Genomic DNA, 8,091 nt, shown 5'->3' on the forward strand with positions numbered 1-8,091 from the left:
TATAATGGATCCTCCAAGAATGACTAGTAGGAAGAAACCACCGATGACCCATGAAATATATTTTCCATTTGTGCTTTAAATGTAAGGAGGATGCATCCCTATTGTATATTGGACATGCAAGATATCCTATGGTGCTCCATCCATATAAGTTTTTATATGCCAAAAAATTATTTATGGTCCATAAAATCGAAGCATGCAACTTAAAATTACTTCGACTCACAGAATTATATGTCTGTACCCTATTTTCTCATAACTCCTTCAGATCATCAATTAAAGGTCATAGATATACATCAATTTCATTACCTGGTACTTTCAGATCTGGAATCAATAGTGATATAAAAATAAATAATTCTTTCATGCACTTCCAAGGTGACACATTATATACAACTAGCATCACAGGCCATATGTTGTAAAAGGTACTCAGATTGCCAAAAAGATTAAATCCATCTGTCGCTAGACCAAGCCGGATATTACGTGGGTCACTCGCAAAGTGCGGATGCTTTGCATCGAAGTCTTTCCACACTAAAGAGTCGGTCGGATGGCTAAGTATGTTCTCCTTCGAAATCCGCTGCTCATAATGCCATCTCATTTCTTCTGCTGTCTTTGTGGACATATACAACCTTTGAAGTCTTGGAATCAATGAAAAATATCTCAAAATCTTTTGAGGTATCTTCTTTGCTTTTCTATTATCGATTTTATATCTAGGCTCACCGCAATTTGGACATTCAGTTGATTGTTCGTTATCCTTATAAAATTATGTGCAGTCATTTTTGAAGGCATGTATAGGAGTATAGTCAAGTCCCACTTCCCACATGTATATTTTTGCTTCAAAATATGATTTCAAAAGTCTCTCTCCATCGGACAGAGCTGCTTTAATCAATGTTAAAATTTGGTCAAATGACTTCTGACTCCTTCGATTCACGATTTTAATATGAAGCAATTTTATCAAAAACTCTAACTTGAAAAACTTTATATAATTTAGATAGAGTGGCTCTCATGCATCTCTTACAAGCTTTGCAAACTGTTCAGAAGTCTCTTCTACCTCAAGCCAGATATTATGTTCATGATCAAAATTACTTTAAGATGCAGCAGTATTTATGCGTACATTTGAGCAAGCATCTTGATATAAATCATCTAACAATTCTCCTATACCACTATGTTCGACAGGTCCATCAGCATCACTATCATCTTCAGTATCGTCATCATCGCACATCACTTCATTCGGATCACCCTCCCCATGCCATGTCTAACAAGTATACTTCTTATCCATACCATATTATAGCAAATGCTCCTCAACAAGTGTTATGTGATGATATACCATATTGACACATCTCTCACATGGATACTTTATCCGACTAGCACTATCAGCCTTATACCATGCAAAGTCAATGAAATCTCGAACTCTTTTTCGATATTCAGGTAAAAAAATACCTCTAGCATTAATCTAACTTTTGTTGATATTCATCTAACAATAAACATAAAATCATTAACAATCAAAAAAAAATTCAGTAGTATTCTGGATCCTGATCTGAATTTCGGACTGAATCGCGTTCCGAATTCTAACCAAAATCTTGATCCAGATCCAGATCTGAATCACTTCATACAAAATAACACATATTAAAGAACACATGCAGACTAAACATTAACACAGAAAATGTGTTACATCCACTAAATGAAGTAAAAATATATGATCCTATCAATTTCAAATCATTACTAACAGGTGTGGCCCTATCTCTTTTAGAAAAATAATAATCTCATTATTGTTATTAGTGGATATTTTATCTCATTTTTATGAAAATTTTGGCAGCATCTCCCCATGGTTCTCCAAGTATACGATGTAGATATGGTGCCTATGCACCCTATCCACCATATACCCAGAGAACAATAGACAGATAACTACTGAATACCATATAATAAAATGAAATATCAACTATTAATAACAATAATATTATTACTTTTCCAAAAAGTCTGAATACGGGACATCCAAGTTTCGATCTCGATGAAGATCGAAACTTGAACGAGAATTTACGGTTCAATGTAATTTAAGTACCAACTTGAAACATGCATTCAAAGATGGATTTCTAATTTATCAAAAAAGAATAACTTCATATTGAAATTTTTTCATCAAAAATTTCAATAGAGTTTTCTCTAAAATAAAAATATTTTTTATATTTATAATTTCAGCAGCATACAAAATAATAAATAAAATAATTAAATTGTTACAAATAATAGCAATGTGCATTGTGTTAGTGAAAAAATAATTAGTCAAATAATTAAATAATTTCAGCAGTAACACTAAAAAATAATATACAATAATTATAATTAATCAAATAATCAATCAAATAATTTCAGCCCGACTCAAACCCTACCCGGCCTGGCCCCACCTGACCCGCCCGAGCCGGCCCGCCCTGACCATTCCCCACCCAACCTGTCGGACCGCCTCGGCCTCATCCCCAGACCCATCCTCGAAGGCCCCGGCCCGACCTGAAACTGACCCGACCCGAACCCTACTCGGCCCGACCTGCCCCATCTGGGCCCGACCCCACCCGACTCGCCCCGACCCGGCTCGGACCTGACCCGGCCCGCCCCGGCCTGTCCCGACCCAACCTACCGAACCACCCCGGCCCCATCCCCGAACCCATCCCCAAAGGCCCCGGCTCGACCCAGAATCGATCCGGCTCGGACTCTACCCGACCCGACCCGCCCCATCCCGACCCGACCCGACCCGACCCGCCTTGGCCTGGACCCGACCCGACCCACCCCGGCCCCACACGACCCACCCCAGCCCCACCCGACTCGAACCAACCCAGCCCGGCCTAGCCCAGCCCGACCCAAAAACAACCAGGCTCGGCTCGGACCCAGACCCGACCTCGGCCCGACCCGACAGGCCCCGCACTGCAGGCCCCGGCCTGACCCGACAGGCCCCGACCCCGGCCCGCCATCCCCAGCCCGCCATCCCCATCCTAGGCCCCGGCTCGCTGGCCCCGCAGCCCCGGCCACCATCCCTGTCCCCGTCGCAGTCCCCATCCTTGGCCCAAACCCCCCCCCAAAATAAAAAAAACCAAACTCACCTCGACAGCGGCCCGAGAATGAACGATGACGGCAATGGCTATGGGGACAGCGACGGTGACGGCAGATCGAACGACGACGGCGGCTGGCGATAAGGAGAGACACAGATGCAGGGGGGAGCGCGAAAGAAGCTGCTGGGCCGGAGTGAGGGGGCAACTCGGAAGAAAATGGGTTTCAGATGGGACGTGAAGGGACGTGTGGTATTAGTGATGAAATTTATCACCGCTAATAAAAAATATTCACCGCCAATAATTTAAATAAAAAAAATTATGACTAAACAATGCTTTTTCGTTGCTAATAAAATTATTAGTGATGAAGAATATTTTCATCGCTAATAGTTCCCACTAAAAAAAATTTCATTGAAAAAATATTATTTTTTCCAAAAATATTATTTATGATAAAAAAATATTTTTCATTGCTAATAATTTTTAACGATGAAAATTACCATCGCTAATAGTTTTTGCCAAAAACTTCTTGATAAAAAAGTTATTTATGATGATAATTTTTATCGTTAAATACTTATTAGCGATGAAAATTATTTTCCATCGCTAATAATTACTAAAAATCCATTTCTCATTTTTTTAAAAAATTTATGTTAAATTTTTTATTTTTAAAAAAAATTAACATAAATTATTAATATCCACCTGGACCAAAGAAATAAAGTTCTAATTTGGTTTCAAAATTTTCAAAATTTTAAAAATTTAAAAATAAAGAGATAAAGTTTTAATTTAAAAGTCTTTTTGAAAGAAAAATGGTGAGGCTGACTTGAAATAGGCCAGGAGTACAATAAATAATATGCCTCTTAATTACATGCTTGGTTGATGGAAGTAGACTGCCAAGCTCACCTTGTCCTCTTCTCAATCTCAGTAGCTCAAAAATATACTCTTAAAGAATTTATTTTTTGATAACTAGGACTGACTAATTATAAATTATGATACATAAATGGTGCTCTCCAGGAGGCACCTCTTTTTGATACTGAAGTTCTAAGTTTGATCATGGAGTATGACCACTCTATCTCAAATAAATAAATAAATAAATAGATATAATATTAATTTTTGGGATCAAAAATATGATTTATTGCTCATAATTTTTATTCAAAGCTTTATAATCTTAATTTTTAATAGCCATTAGATTTTTAGATGATTAATAATATTTTATTTTTAATTGATTATTATCATTATTATAAATTTAAGTTATTGGTATAAATAGTATAATAACGATGTCACCATCAAGGTTTAAATTATGGGCCTTCTTTGGGTGAGGAGATGCTAAGCAAATGTACTAAAATTGATTAACAATAAAAGTTTATATATATTTATCACTATTGGCTTTATTAGTAGTACCTGGAAAACTATAGTTGTCATTCCAAACTAATATGGAGCCTAGTATGATCTTCTCTATTCTGATAAATCATATGGATCTTTTATGATGTTGATGTTAGTGTAACAATAATTTACTAACTTAAGTCTGACAAAGAAGGACAATATCCAATATTTTTGCTTTTTACATGTATATACAATCTAATAATGTCATGGCATCAATTAGAAGAGTAAGCTATTAAATTTTTAAAATTTTTAAACAATTAGCGATGAAAATTTTTATCATTAAAAAAGCTTTTAGTGATGAAAAATTACTTTTCCATCACTAATAGTCTAATTTTTGAAATTTTAATTTTTTTTATTTTTTAAATATTAGCGATGAAAGGTATACATCATAAATAACCAACAGTTTTGTGATGGTAATTTGATTTATTATCACAAATAGTTGATTATTTACGATGAATATATTTCATTGCCAATTATCTTTTATTTTTAAATTTTTAAAACATACTTATTTATGACAGAATGTGTCGTTCCGTCACCAATATATAAATATTAGTGATGAAAATTTTTTATTGTAAATATTCTATAATTTTTAAATTTTTATTTTTTTAATTATTTATGATGAAAATAATTTATCATAAATAATAGCTTATTTGCAATGAAACTTTTTTTTAAGTCATAAATATCTTACATTTTAAATTTTTAATTTTTTTTCATTTTTTAACTATTAGCGATGAAAAATTTTTCATCATAAATTATAATTTTTAAATTATAATCTTTTTTCATCACAAATTTTTTAATTATCTAGATGTTTATGGTTTCATCATAAATAATCTTTATATTTTAAATTTTTAAATTTTATAACTTTTTAAAGTATTAACGATGAAAATTTTCATCGTAAATTATGATTTTTTATGATGGATAATGATTTTTCTATCACAAATATTTTAATTATCTATGACGTTAATAGTTTTATCGCAAATAATCTTTATGTTTTAAATTTTTAAATTTTCTAACTTTTTTAAGTATTAAGGATGAAAATTTTATCGTTAATAATGCTTATTTGTGACACAATATGTTATTTCATCAGAAATAATTAAATTATTTACGATGGAGCATTACGTCGCAAATAAGTAATGATATTTAATTTTTATTTTTTTTCTAATATTAGTGATGAAAATTTTTAGTTGTAAATAAGTTAATTGGAGAAGAAATTAGCTTTTCATCACAAAAAAATTAACTATTAACGAGAAAAACTCTATAATTGCTAATATTTGGATATTTATAATTTAAATAACATTTTATTATTACGATAAAAATATTCATCAAAAATAAATTTTTTATTATGATGAAATTATTATTTTTATCGTTAGTATTTTTTATTTGCGATAAAAACTTAGAATCATCGTAAATATTTTTTAATTATCGATGAAAATTTGGATTCGTCGTTGATATCCTTATTTGCGATGGATATTTTGTCCATCGCAAATAAATTCATCACAAAACTCTCTTCCTTATAGTGATTTGGACTAGTATTTCATAAGATAGATATACCTATACCTCGATAGATCGTCAATAAATATAATAAAGTAGAAATACCCTTCTCTGATGCCTATGTTTATAGGTCTATATACATCATTATGTACTAGACCTAGAACATCACTAACTTATTCATCCTTTCTAGTAAAAGGTGATCTGGTCATCTTTCCAAAAAGACAGGATTTACAGATCAACAAAGATTCACAATAATTAATGTTGAGATTTTCCTTTTTAGTTAACATGTTTATCCTATTCTTATATATATGACCGAGCCTACAATGTCAAAGGTAGGCATCTGTGACATTATCTATTCTAAGATATTTGTTTAATGTGTATATTATACTAACAGGTTATGATAAAATATAAATATCATGTTTCAATTGTCCACTCATTAACCGTAATACCATTCACAATGATATCATAGAAATTTTTTTTTATGAAAAAATTATAACCATCCTTGGCCAAAAGGATTATGAAAATCACATTCATATGGAAAAATCATCTACAACAATGACATTTGAATTTAGAATAAGCTAAACTTTTTCTATAGCTAGAACTGGAACAGCTCTTCCATCTCCAACATTTAGGAATCATTCGCTCTTCTCAAATTTTCTTACTAATCTGAAATTCCTATAATGAATTATAGATATGAATCGGACTTCTGATATCCAATACTCAAATAGTAGGCTCACAGACAGAGAAATTACAAGATGTTACTATATAAGTATTTTGTTCATCAATCTTTTGCTAATTTCTCTTTCTAGGCCTGTTCGGATCAAGAGAAGCTAGATATAGAGGATAATTTCTCTTCTAGTGCCCCAGCTTTTTGCAAAAGAAGTATTTTGTCTAACTCTGGTCTGCCTTAGATTGGTTAGTTCAATTGGGCATGGAAGCCTTAGCACGATACCACTGCATCATGCTTGTCTTTCCTCCCTCGGAGGACCAATGCTCTATTGAGGAAAAATCTTTGTGTGTCAAAAGACTTGTTCAATATTTGAAGCATTTTTTTTAGCTGAGTATCATCAAATTTACAACTAAATTCGTTACTCATAGCAGCTCTCATTATGCGATGTACTGTCGTACAGTCATTGAGCTACTTTTGATGTCTCTAACCATTGCATCTGCATCGGAAGTTGATACTTTAGGTGTTGGATTCATAATCACATATAGGATCCTTTCATACTCAAGAACTATTTGCAACTTTCAATATCAATTATCAAAATTTGATCCTATAAATTTGTCATTGTCCAACAGTGAGTGGAGTGATAAACTACTAGCCATTGCTGAAAGAAAAATAAAAGACCTATTAGTTTATGAATTGTTTAGCTCTAAAGATTTAGACTTTAGTCTAAAGGTCCTCCCACTATTTTTTATGAATTGGTAGACTCTACCTTCAATTCAAAGAAATACCTTAATTCTTTAGTAGGTAGTAGAATCCACACAGACTACACATGAGTCCGACTATAGCCGACCAACCCATGTGCATTTATGGGTAGGTTCTTAACTAATTATTTCTTCAAACAACTTTTAGGAGTTAATTTTGCCTCAAGTTTTATTTCAGCAGGCTAGGACCTCCACTAAAAGTTTTGGTTAGGTCAAACCATTAACATGACCATACTCAGCTCATCTAACCAACAAATGATCATACCCAACTTTGATCAGTCAACCTGACCACCCATCAGAGAGATATGACTAAGTTATTATATAATAAATAATAATTTCAATATCTAAATAAACACCTGGCCTATGGGTCTGTAATGCTTACCTAGACTATTGGATCCATTATCATCCATCTTAATAGAAGACTATGATCTAGTTATCCCCATAACTATCTTATTTTAAAGACCTAATAATTTAGAAGATTTAATTTAATGATTTGAGAACGTATTGACCGACGAGTCTTAAATCCTCCCACTGACTTCACCAAGTCATGAAAAAGACTAAAGAAATTGGTCCATTGGACTGACCAGTCTAAATCCTTCCACTGACTTCACCAAATCATGAAGAGGACTAGAGACAAGCTTGAAAGAGAAAATGGATAGTTCAAAGCATGCATTTTTAAAATTTTTATTGTAAAAATAGTAGATTAAATATTTTAATCTCCTACACATACTTTAGATCTAATCTAAATTACCTTTCTAAAGATCTATAATATGAAATA

Source organism: Elaeis guineensis, chromosome 8, assembly GCF_000442705.2.
Source record: "Elaeis guineensis isolate ETL-2024a chromosome 8, EG11, whole genome shotgun sequence".
NCBI lineage: Eukaryota > Viridiplantae > Streptophyta > Magnoliopsida > Arecales > Arecaceae > Elaeis > Elaeis guineensis.